This window comes from Myodes glareolus, chromosome 3 (genome assembly GCF_982192425.1).
Source record: "Myodes glareolus chromosome 3, mMyoGla1.1, whole genome shotgun sequence".
NCBI classification, from domain to species: domain Eukaryota; kingdom Metazoa; phylum Chordata; class Mammalia; order Rodentia; family Cricetidae; genus Myodes; species Myodes glareolus.
Window position 1 is genome coordinate 25,978,476 of NC_142028.1, and position 13,865 is coordinate 25,992,340.

A 13,865-nucleotide genomic window follows, 5' to 3' on the forward strand; every position below is an offset into this window, starting at 1 on the left:
ACTCTGCCTCCCAGAAAAGCCTTTGCAACTCTTTCCTTCACTGTTGAAGGTTGAGATCGCCTCATGGGGCCAGCGATGTGGACTCACAGGTGTGGCCTGGTCTCTGGGTGCTGATGAAGAAAGGAGAATGCTGGGAAAGATAGCCTTCTCCAGTCAAAACTGAAAACTCACACTGCTCGCATTCCGTTGGCAGGATGACTGCTATAATCAAGGCTGGCTGAGTCCTTACTCCGTGTCAGGAACTGTGTTACATATACACACCCACTGATATGGTCATCTCTTCTGTGAATTAGACGCATTGGTTCAACTTTATAAATATAAAAACCAAGGAGATAGATTGTAATGAGCATGGAAACAGATTCCTCTGAATGAGTAAGAAAAGGGGAATCTACAGTGTAGGTAAAGTAGGAATCTATAGTATAAGGATAAGTATACTATAGAAAATAGAAAATTAAGTAAGAAACTGTGTGAAGTAGAAAATTATTTAGGAGAAATATTAAGATAACAATTTTGCCCACTTAGAGGCTGCCACACCCATCTGGCCCTGCCAGATGTTCCTAGTGGATAATGGATATCCAGATAATAACTGGATAATGGCTGCATCTAGTAACCCTGGTAACAAACGTAATCTTGCCACACAAGAAGGACCCCATCCTTCTGTGTCCAGTCGATACCAATAGCCTAGGAGATCTGGCTATCAAAAGGATAGGGCGGGAGACGGGTTCAAATGGGAATAAAAAGACAGGCAGAAGCAAGACGGTCATCTCACCATCACGATGGTCCTAACAAGCTGCTGAACCTCATAATGAGATCCTCCAAACGCCCTGCCTCCCAATAGCAGAGCATCGCCTGACCACACAGCCTACATGGTCAAGAGTTGAGCTTCATGGTCAAGCACCCGGTGTGGCTGAGCATCCAGTCAGAAGAAACCCAAAAGTCCTTTTTAGGGCTGAAGAAATCCAACAGTCCTTTTCAGGACTGAAGAACCCTTATAGAGGATATCAGGTTGTATGATGCTATTTACACTCAAGTATGGAACTTCATAAATCTGAGATTAATATATTAATGATTATTAGAATAGAACAGATGTATTAATGCATGTGTTTAGTGTGTAAAATGTTAAAAGGTAGTTTACGGATAATTGGTAAGATTAGGAAAAGTTAATTGATAAGTTGTATTAAGGTTAAGAAATGTTTTATGGATAATTGATAAGCCGAATGGAGGTTAGGAATTGGATTTTTGTATTAGGATTAGTAGGGTTAACAATTGTGATACTGAACAATTGTGATTTGTGTGTTGCCTATCACGGTCCTCCCATGCGTGCTAAGAACCCCCTTAATGCATAGATATAGAAGCTACTAATAAAGAATCATTATAAAGACAATTCTCTTGACTGGTCTGGTTACTCATCGCTCTCTGGGGAGAATGGCACTGAGTCCTCTTAGCACTGCTCGCAAAAGAACTTTGAGCTGAGAAAAGTCACAGTGATGGAAGTGGCTAAACCCAACAGCTCGCGACAATAGATGAACAAAAACACAGAGCTACCTAAGTTCTTACAAAGCTGGTGTTCTTCATTTCAGACCCAGACAATTAACTGCAGACTAAAACATCTCACGGCGGAGAGGGCCAGTTAATTCCTTCTGATGGGAGTCCTCCCAAAAAGTGAGCTCCAGTTGCTGGCATCAGCTCGTTACCATCTCTAGCAACCTAGTGCCTACACATTAGAAAATCCAGCATGCTGGTGTGTTAGAGGAAGGCTTGGGAACAAAAGCTTGTGGTTATCTAGGAAGGAAAAGTCCTGACGTTTCGAAAAACCTGCTCGTGCTGAAAAGGCTGACCACTGACCCCAATTAACAGTTTTCCTTCCCCCACTTACTCTACTGCCCTGGGCAGTGCGCCAGAGTCCATAAAGCAGCCTCATTCCCAAATCCTTTACAATTCTGGTCTGCCATTGTTAGCCTTCTGAGTATTACGCAGTACCCATAAAGCATATTAAATTAATTTCCTCTGCCTCACTTGACATTTATATTTGAGAGGTAACTCTATGATCAGGCAGAGAGGTGCCTGATAAAAATGCAGACTTCATATCAAGTGAAGGGCTAGGTATTGGCTTCTTTTGGTCACACTGCACAGTGCGCACGCTCATTGAGCTGTCTGATTGGAACTGTTTACGGTCATTACCAAGCTAACTGCTGGTGCTGGTATGTTTTTCCCACTTAAAAACTAGAGTCATCTGGGAAGGGGGTTCTTCGATCAAGAAATTATGGCCATTCAATTGGCCCATAGGTGTGTCTGTGGGGCATTTTCTTCACGAATAATGATTGATGAGGAAGGACCCAGCCCACGCTGGGTAGTGCCACACCTGGGTGGATGGTTCTGGATTATGCTGAGTCAACCATTGTGCAGTATTTCATCTTGGTTCCTGTTTTGACTTCCCTCAGTGGCGGACTGTGATAGGACTTTTAAGCCAAATAAACCCTTTCTTCCATGAGTTGCTTTTGGATACAGCATTTATCACCGAAATACAACACAAGCTGTAACACTGCACCTTCTGGTGTCTCAAAGAGGATGTGCCAGAGGAGATAAGCTTGGAGATTTTCAGTCCTCATCTCCAGGCCCGTATCCCTGTTGAGCTCCGGCAGGTAGGAATCTTCACACTGCCTCCCACCAAGTTCGAAGGAGACAGAAGAGAAGCCATGTCTGCCCTTAATTGTGCCGTGTAGTTTTTGTGTTTAGCTTCACAGAACTGCCACTTTGACTTTATTTTATGGAGACTGTGGTGGTTTGGTGAGAATGCCCCCATAGGCTCAAATATTTCAATGCACAGGTGTTGGAACTGTGTGGGAAGGTTAGGAACATGGCCTTATTAGAGGAGGTGTGTCACCGAGGGTGGACCTTGAGGTTCTACCATTGCAGTTAGCAGCTGTCTCTGATTTGTGCTTGTGGATCAGGATGTAAGCTCTCAGCTACTGCAGTGCCATTCCTGCCTGCTGCCATGCTCCACATTGTAATGGTTATGGTCTCAACCTCTGGAACTATAAGCCCCTAATAACATTTTTTCTTCTATAAACTGCCTTGGCCATGGTGTTTTCTCCCAGTGTAGGAGGAGGCCGCTTGTTCATTCCAGACACCCAGCACCAAAATAACCACACAGAAACTACATTATTTAAACCACTGCTTGACCCATTAGCTCTAGCTTCTTATTGGCTAACTCTTACATATAAATTTAACCTATTTCTAGTAATCTGTGTATCACCACTTGGCTGTGGCTTACCGGCTAAAGTTCCATCTGGCTCCGCTGGGGCTACATGGCTTCTCTCTGACTCTGTCTCCTTTCTCCCAACATTCAGCTTAGTTTTCCCCGCCTAGCTCTGTTCCCTTATAGCTCTGCTATAGGCCCAAAGCAGTTCCTTTATTAACCAATGATATTCACAGCATACAGAGAGGAATCCCACATCATCCCAGCAATAGAAAAATTATTAAGACAGAGACTGTGTTATTGACTTCATCCTTTTGAATTTTTCCCATGAGGCTGTGCAAAAGAAAGAGCTCATGAGGCCTATACTGGAATATCACTGCAGATGGTGAACATAGCTATAAGAATTCCCATTTCTTATTTTTTCCTAAATTTCAAAGTATTTTTACATTTACCATGTATCGGGTCTACAGCAGCAATACAAATGAACAAAGAAATTTTGGTCTCAGGAGCCTGGAGGTGAAAGGTTGTCTCAAGTACTCCTCATCAGCAGCCGTTGAGGAGACTAGAAGAAAACCACCAGTCTCTTTTCATGGTCAAGATGAAGAACCCATAGTTGACAGATGTTTGCCTGAGTGTGCAGAGACGGAGAAGAGCAGAGCCCTGGAGCCTGTAGGCACCCATGTCCTAGCTCGACATTCTCTCTGCAGTACCACATTGAGACTGCACAGTGAAGACTGGGTAGAAGCATGAAGTCATCTCACCCATCAACAGCCTTTCCCCATCCTCCACTCAATCCTTGTACAGCAATCACAAGGCAAGACAAGCAGGTTGGACCTGGTCTTAAGCCATCCACACATTCATTCCAATGAGCCACAGACCTGACTGTCCTGTTGTGTCTCTAATTTTCATCCCTGTGTTATATATCTAACTCTTCAATCTTCCTCCATTCTCTTAGGACATGACACAAAGCATCTTCTGTGGTTCTTCTCAGCAGTTTGCCCAACTGCATCATTCCTAGAACCACGGACACATTTCTAATTGGAATTCTGAACTCTCTGGTCTCACCCAACAAACAACAAAGGGGTTTAATCATCATCTTTCCCTCAGTTATGTTTCTCTTCTATCATTAAAAAGCTGCTTTACCTGTGGGACCCAAAGGCAATATCTAAAACAAGATGTAAGAAGTGACAAGGCTTAGGGTTGGGGGTAGGGCTTCGTGATGTGTAGTCAGAACAAGGTTTTGGCAGGCTTCAGTTCACTAAAATGGTCCTTGAGGAAAGAAAATGGACTTAGAAATGTTCAGTGAAGGTTTATCATAATGGAACCAGTCTGAGATTTGAGTAAACATCAGAGTCCATCTCGGCTCTGCTGTTTAATCGGTCCGTATCTCGGGCCAGTCATTTCAAACTCTCTGAACATTCATCATCTTCACCCATTAAAGGGCGCACTAATGCCCTGAAAGGTTTTTGTTAAAGGAAATGGTGGGGTGTTTGTAAATGGGATTTCTCAGTTGCACAGTGCCATGCATATGTTAGTTATTACTCTTCCACCCACTATCGTACGGGGCTGGAGAACAAGGGCCCTGCAGACGCTGCCCTGTTACAAGTCTCCTACCAATGATTCTGCTACAGTCTCTGGGCGGGCTATGTTTGTCTTCCACCTCCAGAGCGCTGAAGTTGGTCTCCCAGTCCTAATGCGAGAGCTGACACCTGGCCCATTTTTCATGCAGGGAGGTATGAAAAACTCCACTAGACATCTCCATGACAACAGAGATTGTTTTGTTTGCCCCATATCCCTGGTACTGGGAACAGTGTCATTCTTATAGCAGGCACCCAAAAATATGTGTGTGGGGGGTGGGGGAGAGAAAGATGGAATATCTGAGCAAATTTAATATAAGGCAAATAACTTCTTTTTGATGGAGGAGTGGTGCTGAGGTCAGGCTGGCAAACCATAGAGGCCAGCTCCCGTAGACCAGAGGAGCCCCGAGGCAGCTTGGTTTCTCGGTTCTCACAATAGTCGAGACCTCAATCCATCTTGCTGTGCGTTCCTGTGGGAGTCCTTTGACCCCAACCTGGCTGATCCCCTGCTTGTGGAAATGACAAGGGTAAGGCCAGGAGTGGGTGACGGTGAAGAAGACCAGCAACCGGATTCTATGCTTCCAGATTCCAAAGGAGACGCTCTTCTTCCTTCTAGAAAAAATTTACATAATTTGAAAAATATTTGACTTATTTTTTTTTTTCGTTTTGGTTTGGTTATTTGACTTTCCATTGCCTTGCTTAGTTATGGGGAGAAAACGCATTTCTCTGGAAAGGTAGTAGTGGCCTTTGATTTTAGGGGAATGCCTGATCCCTTCGACATAGATTTTTGCACAAAGAACTCACGGCCCTGTTAGCCATGTCACACCATTAACTACCGCTGACAGTCAGGCTCCTCACCCAGCCCATGTGTGGTTCTCATTCCCTCTTGAAATTGTCAACGTGACATAATTGACTAAGCTGTTAGCTAAATACATCACTGGATCTCAGGGAGAATTGCTACTGAGACGTCAGTGCCCCCGCATGGCACTGCATGAAGGACTGTCAACACCACACGAGAGATGCATGGCAAAACATTCTGTCTGGAAGACAGCTCTCGCTCTTTCCTCCCCTCAGCATCAAAAATGGCTGTCAGGCAAAAGAACAGATGCCAAGGAGTGTATGTGAGAAACCCGTTAATTCTTTGGAGTCGCTCAGTCGCACATGGTTCATGGAGTCTGCAATGGTTCTGTAAACAAGAGGTGGGGAGGTCAGGAATGGACTCAGAGAGAGCAGCATTGGCCTCCAGCAACTATGCTAGTGTAACAGACATATTAGCAGATACGCATGCCCTGAGGCAGGCAGAGTTATTAGCCTGCAAGAGTGTCAACCTTTTCCTTACTCTAAGGTAGCCAGGTACGGTGTCACCATTTTACTCTTATTTCTAAAAGGACGTTATTAATTTTTTAAATTTTATGTGTATATGTATTTCCTCTGAAAGTGTGAATGTCTACCACTTGCATGCTTGATATCTGAGGAGGCCAGGCTCCAGCACTGGATCCCCTGGAACTGGAGCTGCAGATGGTTGTGAGCTGCCATGTGGGTGCTGGGAATTGAACCCACGTCTTGTGCTCCTCACTGTTGAGCTTGCTCTCCTGTACCTGTTCTTATTTTTAAGAATATACTTGTAACTTTTAAAAGTGGACAAGGGCCTACTCCATTGTCTCTGTATTTTGTTTTGGTCTCACTGGTCGATGACTGGACCCCTGGATGAATATACAGCAAGTGCGGCAAGCATGCTTTTGCTCTCCATCCGCAATGCTCTGTATTCAAGCAGAATGGAGACAAAGATAGACAAGGGCTGTGGAGGAGAGCAAGTGACACCGTATGTGAGCCTCATCAGACTGCAACACTGAAACTAAACATAAAGCCTGGGGTGGTCAGCCCGCCCGGGAATCCAAGGCTGCTTCTCCACAACGGGAAATGACCGGCTGCTCCCACCTGCAGTTCAATTAGGAGCGTGGCTAAGGGCCAGAGACTTGAAAGAGAGATTATAGATTCATTAATTAAGGTCGTGTTTACACCTCAGTTGTCAACTGTAGTAATGATTTGTTTAACCCAAGGTCTCCTTAGTTTATTATGATCATTACTGCCTGGCTCAGGTCTCATGGTGAAGAATGATGAAGCCATACGCGAGCCTTTGCTTTCTGACAGGAAACATGGGCCCAGTCTGCCACTATATTTTAATGCAAAGAAATTTCCCCCTAAATATTGCTTTATTTATCGGTCTTTTATTTCAGAGCTAGTGATCCTCCTCATCAAGGGCAATGACAATGGTCACCCCCTTTCTCTCTCTCTCTCTCTCTCTCTCTCTCTCTCTTCTCCCTGCAGGGCTGGGCTCTGCAGTGCCTTAAGCAGATCTTCGTTCTGTGATGAATTTGGATTCCTTACATCTTGTCACCAGAGATGCTGATCTGAAACCCTTGGAAAATCAGAAAGTGAGTGTGAGTGTGTGTGTGTGTGTGTGTGTGTGTGTGTGTGTGTGTGTGTGTACGAGAGAGAGAGAGAGAGAGGTTTCTGGGAAACAAGCCTAAAGGTAACATGTACTTTGGATTCTGTTCTGAGATCTTCATTTTTGATCCACCAAGATGTGAACACGCTGTGTTGCAAGCTCCCACTGCCAACGAGCTGAGCTGTTCCAGCCACTGGGCCTTCCATCCCATAGGAACTGATAAACTTTTAAAGCTGTGAGGTAAAATAAACCCTCCTTTCTTAAGTCACTTCTGTCTGGAATGAGAAAGCAAGCAATTCACTGATCCTTGTGCATGTTCTAAAGAGGGATTTGTCAAAATTACCCCCTTTGTAGCATTCAAAACTGTGTTCACCCCCTATCAACAGCAACACTCGGGGAAGCAGGCCCTCCACCTCAGCAGGGCAGCATGACAGAGCCCACCTTGTTAGTGCTGGTGTGGGTGAGCCAGCCCCAGAGATGTAAGCGTGCCAGAGCTGCCCTCATTTCACATCTGACAGGCCAACCCTACAGCTGCCCAGGCCCAGACCTAAGGTTACGACTTGGCCCGCCCCCTGATTCACCCCATTTATGATCTGCTGGAGCATGTGAAGGGACCTGACCTGCAGACCCAAAACTGCAGGATCTCCACATCACAGGGCAACAACAGGATATCCAGGGGGAGCCCTAGCAATAGTGTAGTAGAAACCAGAGGCTTTTAATCAGACCAGTGACTCTTAGCAAAGAACGCTTGTAAGTAAGATATATGGACAAAGGGGTTCACGGTGTGACTCACTGTGCCACGCTGTGACTTCCATTAAGTTTTCCCATTTTTTTTCCTTTTTTTCTCTTAAGTTTTGTTTTATTTGAGGGATGTGCAGGGGTGGAGGGCAGTTGCAAAGGGGCAGAGAAATGGATGGTATCAAGACACGTGATGTAAAAGACACACTGAATACATAAATACATTTAAAAGAACTTGGATCCACAGTTCTAATTGCTGAAGTTCATTCTGGGATGTGATGTTGCAACTAGCCCAATATTCTCATAAGGAAATGGAGCACCCAGAACTGCCATTTGACTTTGTCTCTGACTTAATGGTTTCTATAATAAAAATGCTCATTTCATGGTTTGGGCACGGAACCACTACTGAAGTACTGAAGACAGGCTGTTGCCATCTCAGAAACCCAGCAATAAATACAGTTACGTACCACAGCATGACACTTCAGCCAGTGATGGGCCACATACACAATGGTGTCCCACAAGATCACATTGCCTAGTGATACTGTAGCCAGCATAGTTTAAGTACATTCTATTATGTTTGCACAATGACACACTTGCCCAAGGATGCATTTCTCAGAACACACCCCCATCATTAAGTGAAACATGACTATACTGGCTCCTACTAAGACAACCATGAGTCTATTGAAAAAAAAAAAAAACATGAATTGAATTTTGGGTTTTTTTTGTTGTTTTTTTAAAAATTTATTTATTTATTTGTTTATAAAAATTTCCACTTCCTCCCATTCCCCCCACTCCCTCTCCTCCCCCCCGCCACTCCCTCTCCAGTCCTAAGAGCAGTCAGGGTTTCCTGACCTGTGGGAAGTTCAAGTTCCTCCCCTCTCCCTCTAGGTCTAGGAAGATGAGCATCCAAACAGACTAGGATCCCAAAAAGCCAGTCCATGCAGACAAAACAAGACCCAGTGCCATTGTCAATGGCTTCTCAGTCAGTCCCCATGTCAGCCACATTCAGAGAATCAGGTTTGATCACATGCTCGTTCAGTTCCAGTCCAGCTGGCCTTGGTGAGCTCTCATTAGATCAGTCCCCTTGTATCAGAGGGTGAACGCACCCCTCGCGGTCCTGAATTCCTTTTTCATGTTCTCCCTCCTTCTGCTCCTCATTTGGACCTTGGGGGCTCAGTTCAGTGCTCCAATGTGGGTCTCTGTCTCTATCTCCATCTATCGTCAGATGAAGGTTCCTTCTGGTTCAGCCTTTCTTGCTCACATTCTCCTTCCTTCTGCTTCTCATTTGGACCTAGGGAGTTAAGTCCAGTATTTCAATATGTGTCTCTGTCTCTATCTCCAACCATCACCAGATGAAGGTTCTATGGTGATATGCAAAATATTCATCAGTATGGTTATGGGCCAAGGTCAGTTCAGGCACCCTCTCCTCTGCTGCCCAGGGAACAATCTGGGTACCTCTCCTTGGGCCTAGGAACCCCTCCAAAATCAAGTCTCTTGCAAACCCTAAAATGGCTCCCTTAGTTGAGATATATACTTCCCTGCTCCCATATCCATCCTTCCTCCCTCCCCCCATCCCATTCCCCTAAGCCATCCCCAATCCTCCCCCACTCCCTTCTCTCTAACCATCTCCCCTTACTTCCACCCTCCAACCCCCGTGCACCCAAGTTTGCCTGGTAATCTTGTCTACGTCCAATATCCAGGAGGATAACTATATGACTTTCCTCAGGTTCACCTTCTTATTTAGCTTCTCTAGGATCACGAATTATAGGTTCAAAGACCTTTAACTATGGCTAGAATCCACTTATGAGTGAGTACATACCATATTCCTCTTTTTGGGTCTGGGTTACCTCACTGAGTAAAGCGTTTTCTATTTCCATCCATTTGCACGCAAAATTCAAGATGTCATTGTTTTTTACCGCTGAGTAAAACTCTAACGTGTTTATGTTCCACACCTTTTTTAACCATTCTTCTATTGAGGGGCACCTAGGTTGTTTCCATGTTCTGGCTATTACAAATAGTACTGCTATAAACATAGTTGAACAAATGCTTTTGTAGTATGATAGGGCATCTCTTGGGTATATTCCCAAGAGTGGAATTGCTGGGTCCTGAGGGAGGTTGACTCCCAGTTTCTTGAGAAACCGCCACACTGATTTCCACAGTGGCTGCACAAGTTTGCATTCCCACCAACAATGGATGAGTGTTCCCCTCATTCCACATCCTCTCCAGCATAGGCTATCATTGGTGTTTTTGAGTTTGGCTATTCTGACAGGTGTAAGATGGTATCTCAAAGTGGTTTTGATTTGCATTTCCCTGATTGCTAAGGAAGTTGAGCATGACCTTAAGTGCCTTTTGGCCATTCGAAGTTCGTCTGTTGTGAATTCTCTGTTCAGTTCAGTACCCCATTTTTTAATTGGGTTAATTAGAGTTTTAGTGTCTAGTTTCTTGAGTTCTTTGTATATTTTGGAGATCAGACCTTTGTCAGATGAGGAGTTGGTGAAGATCTTCTCCTCGGAAGGTAGCCTTTTTGTCTTACTGACAGTGTCCTTTGCTTTACAGAAGCTTCTCAGTTTCAGTAGGTCCCATTTATTCAATGATTCTCTTATTGTCTGTGCTACTGGGGTTCTACTTAGGAAGTGGCCTCCTGTGCCTATATCTTGTAGACTACTTCCCACTTTCTCTTCTATCAAGTTCAAAGTGGTCAGATTAATGTTGAGGTCTTTAATCCATTTGTACTTGAGTTTTGTGCATGGTGATAGATATGGATTTACTTTCATTCTTCTACAGGTTGACATCCAGTTCTGCCATCACCATTTGTTAAAGATGCTTTCCTTCTTCCATTGTATACCTTTAACTCCCTTGTCGAAAATCAGATATGCATAGGTTTGTGGGTAAATAGCTGGGTCTTCTATTCAATTCCATAGATCGACTTCTCTGATCTTATGCCAATACCAAGCTCTTTTCAATACTGTTGCTCTGTAATAGAGTTTGAAGTCAGGGATGGTAATGCCTCCTGAAGTTCCTTTATTGTATAAGATTGTTTTGGCTATCCTGGGTTTTTGTTTTGCCATATAAACTTGATTATTGTTCTCTCAAAGTCTGTGAAGAATTTTGATGGAATTTTGATGGGGATTGCATTGAATCTATAGATTGCTTTTGGTAGAATTGCCATTTTTACTATGTTGATTCTCCCAATCCAAGAGCAGGGGAGGTCTTTCCATTTTCTGGTATCCTCCTCAATTTCTTTCTTCAAAGACTTAAAGTTCTTGTCATATAGGTCTTTCAATTCCTTGGTTAGAGTTACCACAAGATATTTTATGCTAGTTGTGGCTATCATGAAAGGTGATGTTTCTCTGATTTCCCTCTCTGCTTCTTTATCCTTTGTGTATAGGAGGGCAACAGATTTTTTGGAGTTGATCTTGTATCCTGCCACATTACTAAAGGTGTTTATCAGCTGTAGGAGTTCTTTGGTAGAGTTTTTTGGGTCGCTTATGTACACTATCATATCGTCTGCAAATAACGAGAGTTTAACTTCATCCTTTCCAATTCGAATCCCCTTGATCCCCTTGTGTTGTCTTATTGCTATAGCTAGAACTTCAAGCACTATATTGAAGAGGTATGAAGAGAGTGGACAGCCTTGTTGTGTCCTGATTTTAGTGGAATGGCTTTGAGTTTCTCTCCATTCAATTTGATGTTAGCTGTCGGCTTGCTGTTATTATATTTAGGTATGATCCTTGTATCCCCAATCTCTCCAACACCTTTATCATAAATGAGTGTTGAATTTTGTCAAATGCTTTTTCAGCATCCAATGAAATGATCATATGGTTTTTTCTTTCAGTTTATTTATATGATGGATTACATTGATGGATTTGCGTATGTTGAACCACCCCTGCATCTCTGGGACGAAGCCCACTTGATCATAATGGATAATTTTTCTATTGTGTTCTTGGATTCGGTTAGCCAGTATTTTATTGAGAATTTTGCGTCAATGTTCATGAGTGAGATTGGCCTGTTATTCTCTTTCTTGGTTGTGTCTTTGTGTGGTTTTGGTATCAAGGTAACTGTAGCTTCATAAAAAGAGTTTAGCAATGACTCTTCCGTTTCTATATTGTAAAATACATTAAGGAGTGTAGGTATTAGCTCTTCTTGGAAGTTCTTCTAGAATTCTACATTGAAACCATCTGGTCCTGGGTTTTTTTTTAGTCGGGAGGTTTTTAATAACAGCTTCTAATTCTTCGCGACTAACAGGTCTATTTAGATTGTTCACCTGGTCTTGATTTAACTTTGGTAAATGGTACTTATTCAAAAACCAGTCCATTTCTTGTACATTTTCCAACTTTGTGGCATATAAGCTTTCGTAATAAGATCTAATGATTCTCTGAATTTCCTCTGTGTCTGTTGTTATGTCCCCCTTTTCATTTCTGATCTTATTAATTTGAGTGTTCTCTCTCTGCCGTTTGATTAATTTGGCTAGGGGTTTGTAAATCTTGTTGATTTTCTCCAAGAACCAACTTTTTGTTTCGTTGATTCTTTGAATTGTTCTCTGTGTTTCTATTTTGTTGATTTCAGCCCTCAGTTTGATTATTTCCAGTCTTCTACTCCTCCTGGGTGGGTCTGCTTCTTTTTTTTCTAGAGCTTTCAGGTGTGCTGTTAAGTCTCCAATGAGTGCTTTCTCCGTTTTCTTTAATTGGGCACTTAGTGCTATGAACTTTCCTCTTAGTACTGCTTTCATTGTGTCCCATAGGTTTGAGTATGTTGTGTCTTTATTTTCGTTAAATTCAAGGAAGAATTTAATTTCTTTCTTTATTTCTTCCTTGACCCAGGGTGATTCAGTAGTTGACTGTTCAGCTTCCTTGAGTTTGTAGGCTTTCTGTTGTTAGAATTATTATTGAATTCTAACTTTATTCCATGGTGATCCAACAAGACACAGGCGGTTACTAATATTTTTTTGTATGTGTGTAAGTTTGCTTTGTTACCGAGTATGTGGTCAATTTTCAAGAAGGTTCCATGAGCTGCAGAGAAGAAGGTATACTTTTTCCTATTTGGGTGGAATGTTCTATAGATATCTGTTACGTCCATTTGATTCATTACCTCTATTAATTCTCTTATTTCTCTGTTGGGTTTCTGTCTGATTGACCTGTCCATTGGTGAGAGAGGTATGTTGAAGTCTCTTACTATTAGTATGTGTGGTTTGATGACTGCCTTGAGTTCTAAAAGGTTTTCTTTTACATAAGTGGGTGCTTTTATATTAAGGGCATAGATATTCAGGATTGAGACTTCCTCCTGATGAATTGTTCCTATTATGAGTATAAAATGTCCATCTCCATCTCTTCTGATTGATTTTAGTTTGAAGTCAATTTTGTTGGAAATTAGAATGGCCACACCTGCTTGTTTCTTAGGTCCGTTTGCTTGAAAAGCCTTTTCCCAACCCTTTACTCTGAGTAGATGTCTGTCTTTGTGGTTGAGATGTGTTTCTTATAAACAGCAGAATGTTGGATCCAATCTCTTAGTCTGTGCCTTTTTATAGGTGAGTTGAGTCCATTAATATTAAGTGATATTAATGACCAGTGATTATTGACTCCGGTTATTATTATTATTTTTTTGTTTAGTAGAGTTTGTGTGTTTCCCTTCTTTGAGTTCTGCTTGTGAAGGATCGCTAGATGTCTGAGTTATTGTAGGCAGTGTTGGCAATGTTGGATTCCTTGGGTTGCGATTTTCCCTCTATTACTTTCTGTAAGACTGGATTTGTGGCTACGAATTGTTTAAATTTGTTTTTATCCTGGAATATTTTCTTCTCTCCATTGATGATGAATGATAGCTTGGCTGGGTATAATAGTCTGGATTTGCATCCATGGTCTCTTAGTTTCTGCAGTACCTCTATCCAGGACCTTCTGGCTTTCATGGT